Source organism: Chiloscyllium punctatum, chromosome 17 (genome assembly GCF_047496795.1).
Source record: "Chiloscyllium punctatum isolate Juve2018m chromosome 17, sChiPun1.3, whole genome shotgun sequence".
NCBI lineage: Eukaryota > Metazoa > Chordata > Chondrichthyes > Orectolobiformes > Hemiscylliidae > Chiloscyllium > Chiloscyllium punctatum.
This window is the reverse complement of record NC_092755.1, coordinates 45520910-45542655: the sequence shown is the minus strand read 5'-3', so window position 1 is coordinate 45542655 and position 21746 is coordinate 45520910. Positions and strand designations below refer to the sequence as shown.

At 48.6% G+C, this 21746-nt stretch overlaps 1 long non-coding RNA gene across 1 annotated transcript in view; it reads left to right on the top strand.

Moving 5' to 3' along the window:
- Positions 1-21392, top strand: part of LOC140487678 (uncharacterized) — a 71511-nt gene extending 50119 nt beyond the window's left edge. Inside the window, exon 3 of the long non-coding RNA XR_011962864.1 lies at positions 21008-21392. This is a non-coding gene — a long non-coding RNA (uncharacterized lncRNA). The remainder of the gene's footprint in view (positions 1-21007) is intronic.
- The last annotated feature ends 354 nt before the right edge of the window (positions 21393-21746 follow it).

Here is a 21746-nt window from a genome sequence, read left to right as displayed (position 1 = left end):
AGTCCCACCACAATCTCAAGGAGAGGAACCCCCTGCCTGACTCACCCCTTGCTTCCTTCATCAGCCAGCCCAGAAGTGATGAAACAAGACCTGGAATGGCCTGTCCTCCAGGGGCAGGTTGTTAAAGTGCCAGAACGCGGACCTCAGCCCCGTACCGAACACAATGAGCTCCAGCTACACCAGGTAGTGATTGGTGAATGGTCCCTGCTGCGGGTTGGTCTTTGGCACACAGGAGGTACTTGCCCTGGAAAGCTGGAGCTGCCCAATTTTGGTCACCCCAGGCCTCACAAAGGTGAAGGTGACGGAGTCAGAATGGAGATTCTGCCAAACCAAGGAACCAACTGAATCCCTCAGCGTCCCCCCACCGATGCTGAGCTGGTCTGGGTCTGTCTGCAGTGCTGACCCTTGAGGGTACAATTCAAATCTCCCCATGCCTCACCTCCTGGGGAAAATGACATCACCTTCATCAATGGAGCTAAGGGAAGGAGACACCTTGTCACAGAGTCACAGAGATGTATAGCATGGAAAAATACCCTTCGGTCCAACTCGTCCTTGCTGACCAGATATCCTAACCTAATCTAGTCCCATTTACCAGCACTTGGCCCATATCCCTCTAAACTCTTCCTATTCATATACCCATCCAGATGCCTTTTAAATGTTATAATTGTACCAGCCTCCACCACTTCCTCTGGCAGCTCATTCCATGCACGTACCACCCTCAGTGTGAAAAGGTTGCCCCTTAGGTCTCTATTATTTCTCTCCCCTCTCACCCTAAACCTATGCCCTCTAGTTCTGAACGCTCCCACCCTGGGGAAAAGACCTTGTCTATTTACCCTATCCATACCCCTCACAATTTTATAAACCTCTATAAGGTCCCCTCTCAACCTCTGACGCTCCAGGGAAAACAGTCCCAGTCTGTTCAGCCTCTCCCTATAGCTCAAATCCTCCAACCCTGGTAACACTCTTGTAAATCTTTTCTGAACCCTTTCAAGTTTCACAACATCCTTCCTATAGCAGGGAGACCAGAATTGCACGCAATATTCCAACAGTGGCCTAACCAATGTCCTGTACTCAACACTCTGACCAATAAAGGAAAGCATACCAAACGCATTCTTCACTATCCTATCTACCTGAGACTCCACTTTCAAGGAGCTATGAACCTGCACTCCAAGGTCTCTTTGTTCAGCAACACTCCCTAGGACCCTACCATTAAGTGTACCAGCTGACAAATGTTTCCAAATTGAGGGGCCACGTCCCCCACCCGCACCAACCCCCACTGAAACAACAGCAGGTCTGAACTGCTTGGCACCTGCCCTTTGACCCTGGATATGTCTGTCTGGAAACAATGGTGAGATCCCAAGGCATCTGGACCCTCCTCCAAAACCACACCCACTCCAGGGGCCACAGACCATGCCTTTCCCCAGCGTTGTACCTGCAACCCTGAGCAGGATATTCCTCAACTGCCATCTCCCAGTCACCCAGCAGACCCCACCAGGCAAACCCTCAGGGACATCAGTTTGGTGACCTGGGAGAGCGTCCTCAAAGACTGGGCCCCCCGCTGAGTCTCTGATGCACATGGTCAAAGCTGAGCGTTTGACCCCTCCATCAAAATGGGGAGAGTGCAGAGAGCTTAAAGGGGGCACCTGATGGTGGCACTGCATCTGAGAGGGCAGAGTGTAGTGAGGGAGATTTCATCACAAGCCACCCTCCTTCTCCTTTTCACCACTATAGGTAAGGTCACATGTCAGCATATCAAGATCAGCCCGTCTCGGGGTACATTGGGCTCAGGGTCACTCGGGGTACATTGGGCTCAGGGTCACTCGGGGTACATTGGGCTCAGGGTCTCTCGGTGTACATTGGGGTCAGGGCCTCTCGGGGTACATTGGGGTCAGGGCCTCTCGGGGTACATTGGGCTCAGGGTCTCTTGGGGTACATTGGGGTCAGGGTCACTTGGGGTACATTGGGCTCAGGGTCTCTTGGTGTACATTGGGGTCAGGGCCTCTCGGGGTACATTGGGCTCAGGGTCTCTTGGGGTACATTGCGCTCAGCCCCTCTCGGGGTACATTAGGCTCAGGGCCTTTTGAGGTACATTAGGCTCAGGGTCTCTTGGGGTACGTTGGGCTCAGGGTCTCTCGGTGTACATTGGGGTCAGGGTCTCTCGGGGTACATTGGGGTCAGGGTCTCTCGGGGTACATTGGGGTCAGGGTCTCTCGGGATACATTGGGCTCAGGCCCTCTCGGGGTACATTGGGGTCAGGGTCTCTCGGGGTACATTGGGGTCAGGGTCTCTCGGGGTACATTGGGGTCAGGGTCTCTCGGGATACATTGGGCTCAGGCCCTCTCGGGGTACATTGGGGTCAGGGTCTCTCGGGGTACATTGGGGTCAGGGTCTCTCGGGGTACATTGGGGTCAGGGTCTCTCGGGATACATTGGGCTCAGGCCCTCTCGGGGTACATTGGGGTCAGGGTCTCTCGGGGTACATTGGGGTCAGGCCTCTCGGGGTACATTGCGCTCAGGGTCTCTTGGAGTACTTTGGGCTCAGGGCCTCTAGGGTTACATTGTTGGACTCAGGGTCTCTCGAGGTACATTGGGCGCAGCCCCTCTTGGGATACATTAGGTTCAGCCCCTCTCGGGGTACATTAGGTTCAGCCCCTCTCGGGGTACATTAGGCTCAGCCCCTCTCGGGGTACATTGGGCTCAGCCCCTCTCGGGGTACATTTGGCTCAGCCCCTCTCAGGGTACGTTGGGCTCAGCCCCTGTCGGGGTACATTGGACTCAGGGTCTCTCGGGGTACATTGGGCTCAGCCCCTCTCAGGGTACATTGCGCTCAGCCCCACTTGGGGTACATTGCGCTCAGCCCCTCTCGGAGTACATTAGGCTCAGCCCCTCTTGTGGCGCATTAGACTCAGGGTCTCTCGGGGTACATTGGGGTCAGGGTCTCTCGGGGTACATTGGGGTCAGGGTCTCTCGGGGTACATTGGGCTCAGGGTCTCTCGGGGTACATTGGGGTCAGGGTCTCTCGGGGTACATTGGGCTCAGGGTCTCTCGGGGTACATTGGGCTCAGGGTCTCTCGGGGTACATTGGGCTCAGGGTCTCTCGGGGTACATTGGGGTCAGGGTCTCTCGGGGTACATTGGGCTCAGGGTCTCTCGGGGTACATTGGGGTCAGGGTCTCTCGGGGTACATTGGGCTCAGGGTCTCACGGGGTACATTGGGGTCAGGGTCTCTCGGGGTACATTGGGCTCAGGGTCTCTCGGGGTACATTGGGCTCAGGGTCTCTCGGGGTACATCGGGCTCAGGGTCTCTCGGGGTACATTATGTTCAGGGTCTGTCAGGGTACATTAGGCTCCACCCCTCTTGGGGTACATTAGGCTCCGCCCCTCTTGGGGTACATTGGGCTCAGTCCCTCTCAGGATACATTAGGTTCAGCCCCTCTTGTGGTATATTAGGCTCAGCTCCTCTCGTTGTACATTGGGCTCAGGGTCTCTCGGGTTACATTGGGCTCAGGGTCTCTCGGGTTACATTGGGCTCAGCCCCTCTCTGGGTACATTGGGCTCAGGGTCTCTCGGGGTACATTAGGCTCCCGGTCTCTAGGGGTACATTGGGCTCAGCCCCTCTCGGGGTACATTAGGCTCAGGGTACGTTAGTCTCAGCCCCTCTCGTGGTACATTGCACTCAGCCCCTCTCGGGGTCTTTAGGGTCAAGTCCTCGCGGTGTACATTGGGCTTAGAGTCTCTCGGGGTATATTCTTGGACTCAGAGGCTCTCGGTGTACCTTGGGCTCAGCCCCTCTCGGGGTACATTAGGCTCAGGGCCTCTCAGGGTACGTTGGGCTCAGGACTTTTGGGGTACATTGGGCGCAGCCCCTCTTGTGGCGCATTAGATTCAGGGCCTCTCGGGGTCATTAGACTCAGGGTCTCTCGGGATGTTTTGGGCTCAGCCCCTCTCGGAGTACATTAGGCTCAGGGTCTCTCGGGGTATATTGGACTCAGCTCCTCTCGGAGTACATTGCGCTCAGCCCCTCTCGGGGTACATTAGGGTCAGGGCCTCTCGGGGTACATTGGGCTCAGGGCCTCTCGGGGTACATTGGGCTCTGTCCCTCGAGGGGTACATTAGACTCAGGGTCTCTCAGTGTACATTTGGCTCAGTCCCTCTCGGGGTACATTCGGCTCAGGGTCTCTCAGGGTACATTAGGCTCAGGGTCTCTCGGGGTACATTCGGCTCAGGGTCTCTCAGGGTACATTAGACTCACGGTCTCTTGGGGTCCATTGGGCTCAGCCCCTCTCGGTGTACATTTGGCTCAGCCCCTCTCGGGGTACATTGTGCTCAGCCCCTCTCGGGGTAAGTTGTGCTCAGCCCCTCTCGGGGTAAGTTGTGCTCAGCCCCTCTCGGGGTAAGTTGTGCTCAGCCCCTCTCGGGGTACATTGGGCTCAGTCCCTCTCGGAGTACATTAGATTCAGGGCCTCTCGGGGTACATTGTGGTGACTTTGGTGAGGAAAGTACCTCAGTGTTCGTCACAGCTGCTTCAGTGAAGTTTGTGACTTTGGAGATGGGGCAGTGCGCTTTTAAATGCTCCTTATATGCATGGACTCACTCACTACTGCCATCAAAAAGACACAGGGAGCAGCCCCCTCATATATTACACTGAACGTCCCCTTGGTAACACCCAATGAAGATCTGAAAATGGAAGGAGTTGGTTGAATTGGGCCTCCTTTAACCCTAGGCCTTCTGTGACAGCTGACCTCATTTGGTTTAGGTGAGTGAGCTGGAATAAATGGCGGGTGTTTGATAGAATGACCTGTTGCACTGGGGCTTGTAAAAGGTTCACAGTGAGCTCTTTTCCAAGGCCAAGAGTATTGCCACACTTTGCTCCATAAGCCAGCACAAGAAGTAATCTTCTTTATTGTTTAATTCATTTGTGTGGTGTGTATGTCAATGGCTTATCCAGCATTTATTGCCCGTCCCTAGTCGCCCTTGAGAAGGTGGGAGTGAACTGCCTTCTTGTACCGCTGCTGTGAATGTGCTGTGGGTAGACGTTAGGGAGGGAATTCCAGGATTTTGACGCTGAAGGAATGGTGATATATTTCCAAGTCAGGATGGTGAGTTGTTGGGAGGGGAACTTGCTGGTTGTGTTGTTCCCATGTATCTGCTGCCCTTGTCCAAGATGGAAGTGATCTTGGGTTTGGAAGGTGAGAAACTCAAACCCAGAAAGGATTTGAGACACTCAGTCCAACATAATATCCACCCGTTTCGCTCACTGCCTAGGCCAGTGGCTCATAGAGGCTGATCCACCAAACTGGACATTTTTGTGCTGGAAAATTACATCCTCCTTTTCCTCCTTTCAGAAATGTCATGGAATTGATCTTCTGACCAAACATCTGGTGACCCAACTAACATCTCCTCATGCAGGTCCAGTGGCGTACTTAATTTTACAATGCTCCTGTGAAGCACCTTGGGATGTTTCAATACTTTAAAGGCACCATACAAATTTAAGTTGTTGTTGCTGTGTGATCTATTGCTGTCCAAGGAGTGTTGCCAAACTCTCCATGGAAGAAGCCACATTATGGGGGCACCTAGGAGCTGGATTGATGTCCTCAGTGGTGGCGATGTCAAACTTCTCATTCAGCCACTTTTGGACTACAGCATTGGTTCTGGTCTCCTTGTCATTGGAAGGACGCCGAGAAACTTGAAAGGGATTAGAAAAGATTTACAAGGATGTTCCCAGGGTTTGAGCTATGGAGAGAAGTTGGGGCTCTGGTCCCAGGAGCATCAGAGGATGAAGGGGGACCTCATAGAGGTTTATAGAATCATGAGGGGTATGGATAGGATGAATAGCCAAGGTCTTTTTCCCTGGGTAGGGGAGTCCAAAACTAGAGGGCGTAGGTTTAAGGTGAAAGGAGAAAGATTTAAAAGGAACCTGAGGGGCAACATTTTCTCACACAGAGGGTGGTACATGTATGGAATAGGCTGCCAAAGGAAGTGGTGGAGGCTGGTACAATTACAGCATTTAAAAGGCATCTGGATGGGTATATGAATAGGAAGGGTTTGGAGGGATATGGGCCGGGTGCTGGCAGGTGGGACTAGATTAATTTAGGATATCTAGTTGGACTGAAGGGTCTGTTTCCGTGCTGTGCAACTCTCTGACTGTATGAGTCTATTTTGCCCACTCACTTGACTTGTCCATATCCCTCAACAGACTCTGTGCATCATTCTCACCACTTGTCTGCGTACCTAGTTTTGTGTCATCTGCAAACTTGAGATTGAAGCTCAACCCTGCCAATGTGAAACGGTGAACCCTGAATTAACATTTTAAAATCTAAAGTCTGGTTTTCTGTTGGACCCGATAGAAGGACACAGGCTCCAAGGCAGGTGATCTCAGTGAATGGTAATAGTGGCTTGGAATGGACTGGATAAGTCTGTTTAGGAAGCACTACAATGACACAGTAATAATCTGGAAAAGGTGGACAGAGTTCTAATTGGAATGAAATTCCTCCTGATATCTGGGATTGTCGGCTGAGACAATTGTTTTTTTGTTTTGGCCAGTCAACAGATACAGGACAAAGCTTGGTCAATGGTTAATGATGAGCCATGATCTAATTCAGTAGTGCAGCACACCTACAAGGCTGAATGGCCTCACTTCCATCCTGGGGGAGGACCCTTGAAAAGGCGGATGAGAATCTAACTGAGCAGTGAGGGTACTGTTCGGACGGATCAGGTGGTTTTGCACATGCCTGAGACAGTCAGAAACTCTTCTCTCTGGGAATTAGCCATTCACAGTTGGGACAGTTAGAGGAGAGGCTACAGTCAACTTTAGGGCTGTTGCTATTGGGAACAGAAAAGGAAAGCCAAATATCTGCTTGTTCCAAATCAGTGCCTAAAAACACCCGAGGATCCCAGGGGATGACCGTGTCCCGATACCCAAGACCGGGAGCGAAAACAAGAAAGTCTAATTCTAGATGGGATGAGCAAATTGAGGATTAAAATGAGTGAAAACACTCTGTATCCGTATGCCAATTCTGTAACACACCCAGAAACGAGTGGGTCAGTATTTTATTCTATGATGGTTCGCTGGGTATGTGAGACAACGATGGAACAGGTCAGCACAGCTCCAACTCAGAGCAAGTACAAACACGTGGCTCATACAGTCTTTGTCTGCACTTCATCACAGCACTGAAGTGTGCTGAGGATCACTCTTAGCAAATGCTGGAGATTCTTATCTTCAGGTGATAAGACCTGAATGGAGGATGATCCAGGCTCAGGGTTAGCACAAGTTAGGTGCCCCTTCCTAAAAGTGTGTTATTAATGAGACACTAACTGATGAGTCTGTCCAGGCGGTTCACAGTTCCCAATTAAATCAGGGCAGGGAGGAGAGGGGCTTAATCAACATCCTCGAAAACTCGATTGAAGATCTTTGCAGCAGAAAATACACTGAACCACTGCCTCATTATTCAGTGCCTCATCACTCACTGACAAACTCAGAGCAGAACCAAAGACATTCAGCACTGTCAGAGGTGCTATCTTTCCCTTAGGCTGCATTGCGGAAACCAATGGATCTTGTTACTATCACAGAGTAGTTTGTAAGGGATTTGCTGTCTCCCTACATCACAGCAATGAACAGTCTTTGATGGGTGCACCAATGGTTTTAAGTTGCTTTGGAAAATCTAGTAGTTGTAAAGTACACAATATAAAAGCCAATCTATTTACCTGACAGTGCTGCTACCAGTACAGCTCCGCTTCCAGATTGGATCATTCAAACAGGAAAATCACAGCTCTCAAGAGTGAGTTAGAAATACCTCCCAAAAACTCTGTCCTGCTCTGTCTGCCAGACCCCTCTTTTCACTGTTCTCAGTGTCTCACTGGGATATGGATTCCATGATGGATTTCCCACTGGGTCAACAGAAACACAGCCAGGAAGAGATGATTAAACACTTTGAGCCAATCTGTCCTATCAGATCTATCACATCTTCTAACAGATCATAGTTAAACTCTGACTAAAATTAAGATATCTGTTGTCACTACATGCTTGTTCATAGGATCCATCTCACATTTAAAATTTATAATTAATATAACCCAACAGAGATAAATGTGTCTTAAGCAGGAGTCCAAACTTCCTATCCAATGCTAGACTCCACAATAACTGGAGACAGTTTCTCTCTCTCTAGCTCTGTCTGTTCTCCTCAGTACTTTAGAAACTTTGATGAAATCATACGTTAACCTTCCAAACTTCCTTGAACGATAACTCACTGAGGTACAGTATTTGCCCTGGTGGGATCTCGCTGAGGTGCAGTACACACCCTGGTGGTATCTCCCAACAGTGAGCATGAGATAGAAGAATAAATAGGTAAACAGATTACGGAAAGATGTAGAGGCAACAGGGTGGAGGTCACGGGAGATTTTAATTTTCCCAACATTGACTGGGATACACTTAACGTCAGAGGTCTGGATGGGGTAGAATTTGTAAAAAGCGTCCAGGAGAGTTTTCTAGAGCAGAATGTCAATCGTCCGACAAGGGAAGGGGCCATATTGGACCTGGTACTGGGGACCGAGCCAGGCCAGGTGGTAGAAGTTGCGGTGGGGGATTTCTTTGGGAACAGTGACCATAATTCTGTAAGCTTTAGAATACTCGCATTAATCTGACATCATTAACTTGACTGAGTTCCTGTTTTATCTTCTGTGTGTTGTTCATCACTATGATCTAATCTTATGATTAATCCTACCTCCATCGAATCCTTGATATAATTTACATCACTGTGTGATATTTTTCCCATTCTCTCTGCATTTTCAATAAAGCACTCAATGCATCACTAGCTTTAGCGCCTGCACTTGATTGAGCTGAAAGATGTATTGTGAATAAACTGCCATGCCATTATTCTGAGCATTTTTACAAGTCCAATCTTTACCTTCAGTTTATTTGGTGATGGATCATAGCGACGATTCATTCTGCCTGAACTTATTTTATTCAGGAATTGGGATTACCTCAAAATCCACAGGTCTGAGTAAGGGCCTCTGGACCCAAAACATTGACACTTGGTTTCTCTCCACAGATGCTGCCAGATCTGTTGAGTTTTTTTTCAGCAATTTCTGTTTCAAAATCCACAGTGTAGCACACCATCAACAACTATAACTATAGCAGCATATATATATGCATTCCTCCACTCAACCTCTTCAGAGAATATCATTATGCCCCTTTGGAGTAGGCCAGCATTGAATCTGGGCCTCCTGGCTTGGAGGGAGAGATCATACCGCTGCACCATGTTTTTGTAGCATTGAATGTAAAGAAAGACCTACAGGACTCAGCAAGGGTAATAACAACAAGAATATTCTGATATTTTGACCATGTGCCACCAGAGATTGATTGGGGCACATCAGATCATAAGATGTAGGAGCATAAGTAGGTTTTTCAATCTAAACATTCTGCTGGGTTATGTTGTAACATAGGGACAGACAGCCAAACCAAATCAGCCACCCTACCTCTACATTCGCAGCACAGTCAGATTAAAACATTCAAAGACCCTCAAAATTGACTCCAATGGCTCCTCGCCCGACTTTTAGAATAACTGCTCACAGACTGTGAATAACCAATGCTCGATACTGGTTTTGTAGAAATAACTCCACAGAGGCCGCTATCCCTTCCCCAAGTCACCCTTTATTGATATGTGGAATGTCCTTGACACTGATCCAACTTCCTCTGAGTGAGCAGAATCGCTGACAGACCTATTCCTATCTGTAAGCCACGTTCTTGATTATGTGGCGGGATCCTTTGGGAAAGAGTGATCATAATATAGTAGAATTCTTCATTAAGATGGAGAGTGACACAATTAAATCCCAAACTAGGGTCCTGAACTTCAAGAAAGCTATCCTAAATGATATGAGGCAAGTATTGGTTAGGATAAGCTGGCAAGGATACTTAAGGGGTTGACCGTCGATAGGCATTGACCGACATTTAAAGAACATTTGGATGAACTTCAACAATTGTACATCCCTGTCTGGTGTAAGAGTCAAACAGGGAAGGTGGCTAAACAGGGAAATCAGGGATAGTGTTAAAGCCAAAGAGGAGGCAGATAAATTGGCCAGAAAAAGCAGCAAACCTAAGGATCGGGAGAAATTTAAAATTCAGCAGAAGAAAACAAAAGGTTTAATTCGGAAAGGGAAAATTGAATATGAAAGTAAACTTACAGAAAATATGAAAACTGATTGGAAAAGCTTCTATAGATAAGTGAAGAGAAAATGACTGGTGAAGACAAATGTGGGTCCCTTGCAGTTAGAATCAGGTGAATTGATAATGGGCAACAAAGAGATGGCAGAGCAGCTGAACAAATACTTTGGACCTGAGGGAGAACACAGCCTTCAGGAAATGCTAGGGGACAGAGTCAAAAATGAAGGAGGAACTGTAGGAAATCCTTCTTAGTCAGGAAATGGTGTTGGAGAAATTGATGGGATTAAAACTTGCTTAGTCCCTGGGACCTAATGCTGTGCATCACAGAGTACTTAAGGAAGTAGTCCTCGAAATGTCGGATGTATTGGTGATCATTTTCCAGCATTCTGTAGACTCTGGAAGAATTCCAATTGACTGGAGCTAATGTGACATCACTTGTTAAAAAAGGAGAGGAGGAAATGGGGAATTATAGGCAGCTTAGCCTGACATTGAAGGTGGGGAAAATGCTGGAGTCAATTATGAAGGATGTAAAACTGAGCATTTGAAATCACTAAAGGGAAGTCATGCTTGATATATCTTCTGGAATGTTTTGAGGTTGTGACCAGTAGAGTGGACAAGGGGAATCAGTAGGTGTTGTTATCTGGACTTTCACGAGGCTTTTGACAAGGATCCACACAGAGATTAGTGAGGAAAATTAAAGCTCATGGTATCAGAGGTAATGTATTGATATGGATAGAGAACTGGTTGGCAGACAGGAAGCAGAGTGTTGGAATAAACTGGTCATTTTCGGAGTGGCAGGCAAGAGGGGTACCGCAGGCTTCAGTGCTGGGACCTCAGCTGTTCAAAATATACATCAACAATTTGGATGAAGGAATTGAACGCAATATCTCCAAATTGCAGATGACATTAAGCTGGGTGGCAGGGTGTGCTGTGAGGAGGATGGTAAGAGGCTGCAGGGTGACTTGGACAGACTGGCTGAGTGGATAAACACTAGGCAAAAGCAAAATAATGTGGATAAATGTGAGGTTATCCACTTCGGTTGCAAAAAGAGGAAGGCAGATTATAATCTAAAAGGCGGTAGATTATTATCTGAATGGCAGCAGTTTAAGAGAAGGTGAGGTGCAACGAGACCTGGGTGTCATGGTGGAACAGTCGCTGAAGGTTGGTACGCAGCTGCAGCAGGCAGTGAGGAAAGCTAATGGCATGCCGGCCTTCATAGTGAGTATCGAAGTAAGGATGTCTTGCTGCAGTTATACAGGGCCTTGGTTAGGCCACACCCTGTGTACTGTGTGCAGTTTTGGTCTCCTCGTCTGAGGAAGGGCATTCTTGCTATTGAGGGAGCCCAGCGAAGGGTCACCAGACTGATTGCTGGGATGGCAGGACTGACATATGAGGAAAGGCTGGATTGACTGGGCTTGTACTCACTGGAATTTAGAAGAATAAAGAATAAAATCCTGATGGGACTGGACAGACTATATGCGGGAAAAATGTTCCCAATGTTGGGGAAGTCCAGAACTAGGGGTCACAGTCTGAGAATAACGGGTAAACGATTCAGGACTGAGATGAGGAAGAATTTCTTCACTCAGAGAGTTGTGAGTCCGTAGAATTCTCTCCCACAGGAAACTGTTGGGGCCAGTTCATTCAAGATGGAGTTGAGCGTGGCCTTTGCAGCTAAAGGGATCAAGGGGTATGGGGAGAGGATGGGAGTGGGATACTGAGATTGCATGGTCAGCCATGATCGTATTGAATGGTGGTGCAGGCTAGGAGGGCCGAATGGACTACTCCTGCACTTATTTTCTATGTTTATGTGGCTGGACCACATCTACAATGCAATCAGGGAGCTCATATTCAATGAGGGCTACCTGTCTGACCTTGTAATAATCACCGCATCCCACTCCCTCAGTACCTGAGGACAAAGGCTGATTCTTTTTTCTGTCGCTTCTCCTGGGGCGTTTTAGCATCAGGTCAGGTTCCTCCAACCCTGCCTCTGGTACGGGCAGCATGTGATCCACAGAAGCTCATCTCTCAAGCCCAGAGGATTTTGGAAAGAGCTCATTCTCCTCTTCATCAAGGCATCGAGGCAGTGACATCCTTCATGTCCGTTTCAGGTTCTGAGATGGAAAGGGGGATCCCATGGGTTTCAGAACAGTCGGAAAGGCGGTCGAGGAGCTGAGCACGTTTTGTTCCCACACCGTTTGTGAGTTTGCAGCTTTCATATGGTCCACATGCTTGTGGAGGACTGTCACACCATCTTATCCATCATTTGGACCTGATCTTGTGTTGACCATGCTTGTTACTCATGCAGGACCATTCCCGTGGTTCCGACACCAAACTTCAACTCCTGAAGTAAACTGTCTCTCCCACTTAACGAAGACTTGTATCCGACATTGGTATTCCTTATGCTGCTTCACCCTTCTCCCTCCCCCAACCCTGTTTCCCGCAGCAGAAAGATCTGATTTAACCTGGTGCAGAACCTTCTCCGGATTAGCAACTCAGTTGGAGCTACCCCTACAGTTTTGTGAGGGGTGCTCTGATATCCAACTAGGAATCAGGACAGTTTGGTATTGAGTGAAGCTGTAGGCTGTTTCTTTAAGCCTGTCTTCAAAGTTTGGACTGCTCTTTCTGCTAGACCCTTGGATGATAGATGGTATGGAGACTCTATGTATTGCAAAAGACGTGAACAGCTTTTCTATTATCATCCCTGTGTTTGATGAATGAACTCTGAGCACGTCCAGCCACTTTGATGGGTGCCCACAATGACTAAGAACTTTGAGCCCACGAAAGAACTTGTATAGTCATTGTGTAGCTGAGTGAAGGGTTTACCAGGCCATTCCCATGTGTGGGCACTGCTCGTAATCACATTTGCCCCTATCGGCCCTCTGGGCACTGCCCCACAAACATGGCCATGTCTGAATGTCCAGGCCACCAGACGTAACTTCTTGCCAACATCTTCATTTTGAAAACCCCTGGAAGACCCGAGTGAAGTTCAGGAGGAAGTGAAGACTGCCAAGGCTGGAGATCAGAGTCTCAAGTGTGGTGCAGGCAGCATCCGAGGAGCAGGAGAATCGACATTTTGAGCATTAACCCTACATCAGGAATGTGGAGGGGGAAGGGCGCTGAGAGCTAACTCGGAGGGTGAAGCTGGGGGAAGGTAGATGAGAAGGCGATAAGTAAATGCAGGTAGGGGATGATTGTGATAGGTTGGTGGGGAGGGTGGAGTGGAGAGGTGGGTAGGAAGATGGGCAGGTAGGACAGTTCAAGAGGATGGTGCCAAGTTGGAGGGTTGGATCTGGGATAAGGTGGGGGAGGGGAGATTTGGAAGCTGGAGAAGTCGATGTTGACGTCATGTGGTGACCTTTGATCGGGACAATCACTCTTGCTCCCCATAATAATATGGTGCTGTCCACTGTGATCTGACCTCCCTGGGTCTGAAAAGGTTTCAATGCTGGTTGTGACAGCTCTTTGGTTTCCCTCATCACCACTAGCAGATTCAGTTTTGCCAGGACCAGATCTTTCTGTGTCCAAAGTCTGATATTGTCAGGTGTGTCTTGAAGTGTGTCCTGAAAATTTAAAACCGTTACAAACACTTCTAGTAGCTGCACCGCTGGTGGTGTATCTGCCAGTGGGAGGTGGCTCAAAGCTGCTATTTTTTTTATTTCAAAAATATACTTTATTCATAAAATAATTTGATTGTCTGTACAGTTGGTCATGCCATACATATGTCAACATTTACATACAGAGATCAGAATTTATCATTGTTATATACAGGTCTGTACGTTTATCAATCATATATCCATATATTTAGCTGAGGCGTCAGCGGAGCCCAAATGACTGCGCGGGCCCCCTGTTCTTCTTAGGCAGGCAGATGTTACACGGTGGTCTTTCCCCACCGCGCCTTGGCGGCAGCTGCCCCAAGCTTCAGCGCGTCCCTCAACACGTAGTCCTGGACCTTGGAATGTGCCAGTCTGTAACACTCAGTCAGGGTCAACTCCTTCAGCTGGAAGATCAACAGGTTTCGGACCGCCCAGAGAGCGTCCTTCACCGAGTTGATGATCCTCCAGGCGCAGTTGATGTTCATCTTGGTGTGCGTCCTGGGGAACAGGCCGTAGAGCACGGAGTCCCGCGTCATGGCACTGCTCGGGACGAACCTCGACAAGCACCACTGCATTCCTCTCCAGACTTCCTCTGCATAGGCACATTCCAGAAGGAGGTGTGTGACAGTCTCGTCCCCCCCGCAGCCACTTCGAGAGCAGCGTGCAGTGCGGCAGAGAGTCCGGGCGTGCATGAAGGATCTCACAGGCAGAGCCCTTCTCACCACCAGCCAAGCCACGTCTTGGTGCTTGTTGGAAAGTTCTGGCGATGAGGCATTCTGCCAAATGGCTTTGACAGTCTGCTCAGGGAACTGCTCGACAGGATCCACCCTCTCCTTTTCCCGAAGGGTCTCGAGGACACTACGTGCTGACCACTTCCTGATGGACTTGTGGTCAAAGGTGTTTTTCTTCATAAATTTCTCCATGAAGGACAGGTGATATGGAACGGTCCAACTACTCGGAGCGTTCCGCGGCAGCGAGGCCAGGCCCATCCTCCGCAACACCGGGGACAGGTAGAACCTCAGTACGTAGTGACACTTGGTGTTTGCGTACCCGGGATCCACGCACAGCTTGATGCAGCCACACACAAAGGTGGCCATCAGGGTGAGGGTGGCATTGGGCGTGTTTTTTCCCCCATTGCACCGGTCTTTGTACATTGTGTCTCTTCGGACCCGGTCCATCTTTGATCTCCAAATGAAGTGGAAGATGGCCCGGGTGACTGCGGCGGCACAGGTCCTGGGGATAGGCCAGACCTGTGCCACATATAGCAATACTGAGAGTACCTCACACCTGATGCCCAGGTTTTTTCCCGCGATGGAGAGCGACCGTTGCCCCCATCTGCCTAGTTTCTGCCTCACTTTGCTGATACGCTCCTCCCAAGACTTGGCGCACGCCCCAGCCCCCCCAAACCAAATACCTAGGTGGTCGGTCCTGATGGTGAAGGGGATCGAGGATTCGTCGGCCCAGTTCCCGAAGAGCATGGCCTCGCTCTTGCCTCGGTTTACCTTGGCCCTCGAGGCCCGTTCGAACTGGTCACAGATGCACATGAGTCTGTGCACGGACAGCGGATCCAAGCAGAAAACGGCAATGTCATCCATATACAGGGAGGCCTTAACCTGCAGGCCCCCGCTGCCAGGAATGGTCACCCCTCTCAGGCTCGCATCCTTCCTGATGGATTCAGCAAATGGCTCTATGCAACACACAAACAAGGCGGGTGAGAGGGGGCATCCCTGCCTGACTCCAGATCTTACAGGGAAGTTATCTGATTCCCACCCATTGATTGAGACTGCACTGACAATGTTGGTGTAGAGCAGTCTGATCCAATTTCCGATTCCCTCCCCAAAGCCCATTTTGGAGAGGACATCCCTCATATATGTATGCGATATCCTGTCAAAGGCTTTCTCCTGGTCCAGGCTGATGAGGCAGGTGTCCACCCCCCTGTCCTGCACGTAGGCAATCGTATCCCTGAGGAGTGCGAGACTCTCAGAGATCTTCCTGCCCGGTACAGCACAGGTTTGGTCCGGGTGGATCACCGATCCCAGAGCAGACCTGACCCGGTTGGCGATGACCTTTGACAAGATTTTGTAGTCTGCATTTAACAGTGAGATCGGTCTCCAATTTCTAATTTCCTCCCTCTCCCCCTTCCGCTTGTAGACGAGGGTGATGATGCCTTTCCTCATGGATTCACTCATGGTACCTGCCCGAAGCATACTGACATACACCTCCAGCAGGTCCTGGCCAATCAAGTCCCAAAGAGCGGAATAAACCTCGACCGGTAAGCCGTCGCTTCCGGGAGTTTTATTCTTTTCGAAGGACTCGAGGGCCTTGGTCAACTCGTCCAGAGATAGCGGCTGGTCCAGCCTCTCTCATGTTCCATCGTCCAAGACCTCCGTGATAGAGGACAGGAATGACTGGGAGACTGCACTGTCAGTTGGCTTCAAGTCATACGGACTGGCATAGAAGGATTTGCTGATCCTCATGACGTCAGCCTGAGATGACATTACCGAGCCATCTTCTTCCTTCAGGCTGCTGAGCACGGAGCTCTCTTTGTGCACCTTCTGGAAGAAGAAACGTGAGCACGTCTCGTCCTGCTCCACCAAGCGGACCCTGAACCGGAAGATTATCTTGGAGGCCTCCAAGGCAAAGAGCGAGGCTTGCTGGCCCTTCACCTCCTTGAGGTCCTCCGTGACATTGACCCCCATCGCCTGCAGCAGGAGCAGGTTCTGCATACTTTCCTGGAGCTGGGACAGTTTTCCCCACCTCTCTCTCACCTCCTGGACACCTTTGAGGATAAAGAACCTCTTGATGTTGCCTTTTACTGTTTCCCACCAGTCCGCTGGAGACTCAAAGAGGGGCTTCACGGTTCTCCAACCTGCGTAGTCCCTCTTGAGCTCTTCGATGTTTCCCAGGGTCAACAGCTTAGTGTTCAGTTTCCACGTTCCCTTGCCCGCCCGCTGCTCGTCCTGTAGGTGATCGTCGGCCAGCAGGAGGCAGTGGTCAGAGAAGAACACCGGCTTGATGTCGGTGGTTCTGACCGAGAGCGTTCGGTACACAAACAGGTAATCTATCCTTGAGCGGATAGACCCGTCTGCCCGTGACCAGGTGTATCTACGCTGCGCTCCATCTGCAGGGGTGCTGAAGACATCGTGCAGCTTGGCATCTTTTACCGTGTCCTTCAGGGCTCTGGACGTAGCGTCCGGTTTACTGTCCCCCCCGCCGGATCGTCCATCTGCTATTTGGCCTTGGGGAAGGTGTTCAACTTGTAATCATACACACTTCGTATTAGAGCCCACTGCTGAATTCGGTCTTAAGTATGTCCTCTTTCAGTAGACCTAGCAGGGGTTTGTGGTCCATTATTATTAGAAATTTACATCCATAAAGGTATTGGTGGAACCTTCTGAATCCAAATGTGGCTGCCAAACCTTCCTTCTCTATCTGGGCATATTTACGTGCTGCATTAACCAAAGTCCTGGATGCATACACAATCGGATGCTCCTCTCCATTGGGTCACCCATCAGCTCATTGTAAGTGGGTATGGCTCATGAAGGACAGCGCCCCCTGCCAGCTTTGTGTATATATTCTCTATGCCAGGGATTGGGTATCTATTAGGCTGCGCAAAACTGTTTACTAGTTATTTATCCCCACAACATCAAACTGCCTCATCAGGCTTCACCATGGTACAAACAGGTGCTGTCCATTCCACATTTTGGACCAGTTTGATGATACCTTCATTTTCCTGATTTTCTTCCTCTACTCTTGCCCATAAGGTAAGTGGCACTGGTTGGCCTTTGCAGAATCACAGAACTGCTTCCCAGTCAATGTGTAAGGTTGCCTTTGGCTCCTTCCATAGTCCCCAGCCATTTTCTAATCAAAAAGTCTTAAGCCAATCTAGGTGAATCTTTCTCAACCAATCTTTCCCCATCGTGCTTGGTCCCAAGTCTTTTACTACAATCATGGGTAACTGAACTAGCTGCTTCTTATAAGAGACTGGAACCAAAGTCATAATCTTAATCTGTAAAGGTTCCCCAGTATAGGTTCTTAGAATTCTACCATGTAGAAATGAGCCCTACAGCCCAACAAGTCCACTCCAATCCTCCAAAGAGTAACCCACTCAGACCCATTCCCCTAACTAATGTACCTAACCTACACATCCCTGAACACTATGGGCAATCAAGCATGGCCAGTTCACCTAACCCACACATCACTCAGATACCAGAACACTTGGAGAAAACCCACGCAGACACAGGGAGAATGTGCAAACTCTACATAGACAATTGCCAGAGGATGGAATTGAACCCAGGTCCCTGGCACTGTGAGGCAGCAGTGCTAATCACTGGGCCACCATGCTGCCCCAGGTTGTCTAGCTGAGATCTTGCACAAACATAAGTGTTGGAGTCCTGAATGAATTTTGTTAAAGACTAGTTCTGCTACCACTGGTGATCATTTAACCATATGCTTATTTTATCGGCTGTGATATGGATATTGGATGTTCCAGACCAGATGTAGGTAGACTTTTAACTGTGTGTACTCTCCTGGATACCAGTCTATAGGTTCTCTTACTCCATTTAGGCTTGGTGGGACTGTTTTGTTGTCTTGAGTCTGCATACCAGCAGCAACTATTATGGGTTGCCAGCCCAGATCCTGAAGAAAATGTTAACAGTTTGGCTGAGGCTTGGCCTTGTTTTGGGGTTTAGCTGTGGGCTGTCCTAGAGTCCCCCTGTTCAGGATATACCCTGAGTGAGGCTACACAATTGGCCTCACTCAAGTGGTGTTCCCCAAGGGTGTCCACTTCCATTGGAATACCCTGCAACCCATATGCTCCACTTGCTGCAGTGGTAAGTCCAGCTAGTAGATGCTTTTGCGTGGTTACATCATTAATCCCACGTACCAAACACTCTCTCAACATCTCATTATGGGCTATACCAAAGTCACATGCCTCTGCCAGTCGTCTTAACCTCGTCAAAAATCCCGGTATAGATTCCCCGGTTCTCAAATTGCTGAATAAAACCTAAAGCATCTCAGAATTAGAGGAGGCTTGGGGTTGTAATATTCCATAGACAGATCCCGTCAACTCTTGAAAGGCTTTAGTATCTGATGCCTCAGGAAACGTTAGGCACCGAATAACCAAGAAAGCTGCAGGTCCGCAAGCTGCCAGGAGAATTTCTTGCTGTTTTTCATCTGCCCCAACTTCATTTGTTGGGAAATAGCGACACATTCTCTCCACATACTGGGTCCGGTCTTTGCTGGTAGTATCGCATGAGTCAAGTTTCCCAAATAACGTTGAGAGGGTGTTGCTGGAAAAGCACAGCAGGTCAGGCAGAATCTGAGGAGCAGGAAAATCAACATTCCAGCCCGGAGCCCTTCAGCAGGATTCCTGATGAAGGGCTTATGCCTGAAACGTCGATTCTCCTGCTCCTCAGATGCTGCCTGACCTGCTGCGCTTTTCCAGCAACACCCTCTCAACTCTGATCTCCAGCATCTGCAGACTTCACTGTCTCCTTTCCCAAATAATGGCCTGATGTCAGAAATGCTTATCCCAACTCAAAGAAGACTGTGGTGAGCGAATTTCTTGAGCAGCATATCCCACTCTCGTCACCACATAGTTCTGAAGGAAGTCCTTTTACTTTGTATGATTGGTAAGAACCTCATATCATTACACCTGGCTGAGTCCCTATATTAAACTTATATGGGCTCTTCATCTCTTTAATCTAATCCTGTGATCAATCTTCCCTCCTTCGAAACCTTTGTATAACTTGTGTTATATTTTTCCCATTCTCTCTGCATTTCCAATAAAACCCTTAATGGTTCACCGGTATTAGCCTCTAAATTTGAGTGAGCTGCATGAGTATTGCAAACAAACTGTCATGCAATTATTCTGAACTTCTGCCAAATGCTTAAAAATCTTCCAGACTTGCTGGAAACAATTCCCAGGTAGTCTTAGAATCCCTACAGTGTGGAAACAGGCCCTTTGGTCCAAAAAGTCCACACCAGCCCTCCGAAGAGTACCCCACCCAAACCAATTCCTCTACATTTACCCCAGACAAATGCAAAAATCTTCGAGGAGAAAGTGAGGACTGCAGATGCTGGAGATCAGAGCTGAAAATGTGTTGCTGGAAAAGCGCAGCAGGTCAGGCAGCATCCAAGGGATTCCTGAAGAAGGGCTCATGCCTGAAATGTCGATTCTCCTGTTCCTTGGATGCTGCCTGACCTGCTGCGATTTTCCAGCAACACATTTTCAGCCCAGACTAATGCACCAAACCTACACGGCCCTGAACACTATGGGCAATTTAGCATGGTCAATTCACCCTAACCTACGCATTTTTGGATTGTGAGAGGAAACCCATGCAGACACAGGGAGAATGTGCAAACTCCACACAGACAGTCGCCTGAGGCTGGGATTGAACTCGGGTCCCTGGCGCTGTGAGGCAGCAGTGCTAACCACTGAGCCACTTTAATAGCCAACTGCTGCTCTCTGCTTAAACATAAACAGTGATGAAGCGTCTGCAGAACCTTCCAATCAAAAATCAACCTGTTATTAACTCCCAGGCCTGGTCTCACAACCAAACAAACACCAGCTTCTGTGTTCTCTCTTCCACTTACTTTAGCACAAGCTGCTTCCCTCAGTCCAAAGTCATTTTCAGATCACAGTTCTCAGGTCCAAACCAAAATTGGTAACAAAAAAAGGAAGAAAAATAATGGACAATCAGTGAGCATTCAAACAGCATCACAGATTAGAATCGTGGAATTTCACAGTACATGAAGGTATTTAGCCTGTCGTGTTGGTACTGGTTCCTGAAAGAGCTACCCAGTTAGTCCCATTCTCTAGCCCTATCTCCATAGCCCTCCAAATTGATCGCTTTCAAATATTTAGCTTTCTTTTGAAACTTCCAATGGAATCCACCTCCATCACTCTCCCAGGCAGCAGATTCCAAATCCTAACAACTCTCTGAGTTTCTCCTCATCCCACTCTTAGCTCTCTAGCTGACAACCTTGAAACTTTGACCTCCAGTTACTGACATACCAATGAATGGAAACAGAATATCCTTCTTAGTGAGTTTTGAAAAGGTTTGTAACTCAGAGTGAGGTCCTGGATGTGGGTTTGCTTGCTGAGCTGGAAGGTTTGTTCTTAGACATTTTGTCACCATGCCAGGTAACATCATCAGTGAGCCTCTGGTGAAGCACTGGTGGTATGGCCCGCTTTCTATTTATGTGTTTAGATTTCTTTGGGTGTTTGCTGATGTCATTTCTGGTTCTTTTACTCAGAGGACGATAGATGGGGACCAAACCGATGTGTTGTTGATAGAGTTCCGGCTGGAATGCCACGCTTCTAGGAATTCTCGTGCGTGTCTCTATTTGGCTTGTCCTAAGATGGATGTGTTATCCCAGTCGAAGTGGCGTCCTTCCTCATCTATATGTAAGGACGCTAGTGAGAGTGGGTCATCTCTCTTTGTTGCTAGTTGATGTCCATGTATTCTCAAAGATCCATCCCACCCTGGCAATGTTTTTCTACAACGTCTACCATCGGGGAGAAGGTACAGAAGCCTGAACATGCACACCAGCTGGTTTCAAAACAGTTTCTACCCTACTGTTGTTAGAATACTCAATGGACTCTAAACTCTTAATGTTCGCCTATACCTGTGTCTTTGCTTTTGCCACTGTTTACCTATCATTTGCTATCTATGCTACTTAACTCTGATCTGCCTGCATTGCTCGCAAGATAAAGCTTTTCACTGTGCCTCGGTACACGTGACAATAAATTCAAATCAATTCAATTCAATTCAATTACATTTTGATTAGATTGTTATGTCTGCCCCTGCTGCCTCCCACCCTCATGGGCGGTTAACAAATTCACTGCGTTTCTTCTCCCCTCCTATTTCAGCCTCACGGTTGAAGAGTTTGAAGTGTTGAAGAGATTGAATGGCTCCAGTTTTCAGAAAAGAGCCATTTCACTGATATCTTCCTTGCAGATTGGATTTGACAGGCTTTTTCTTTTGCAATTTGG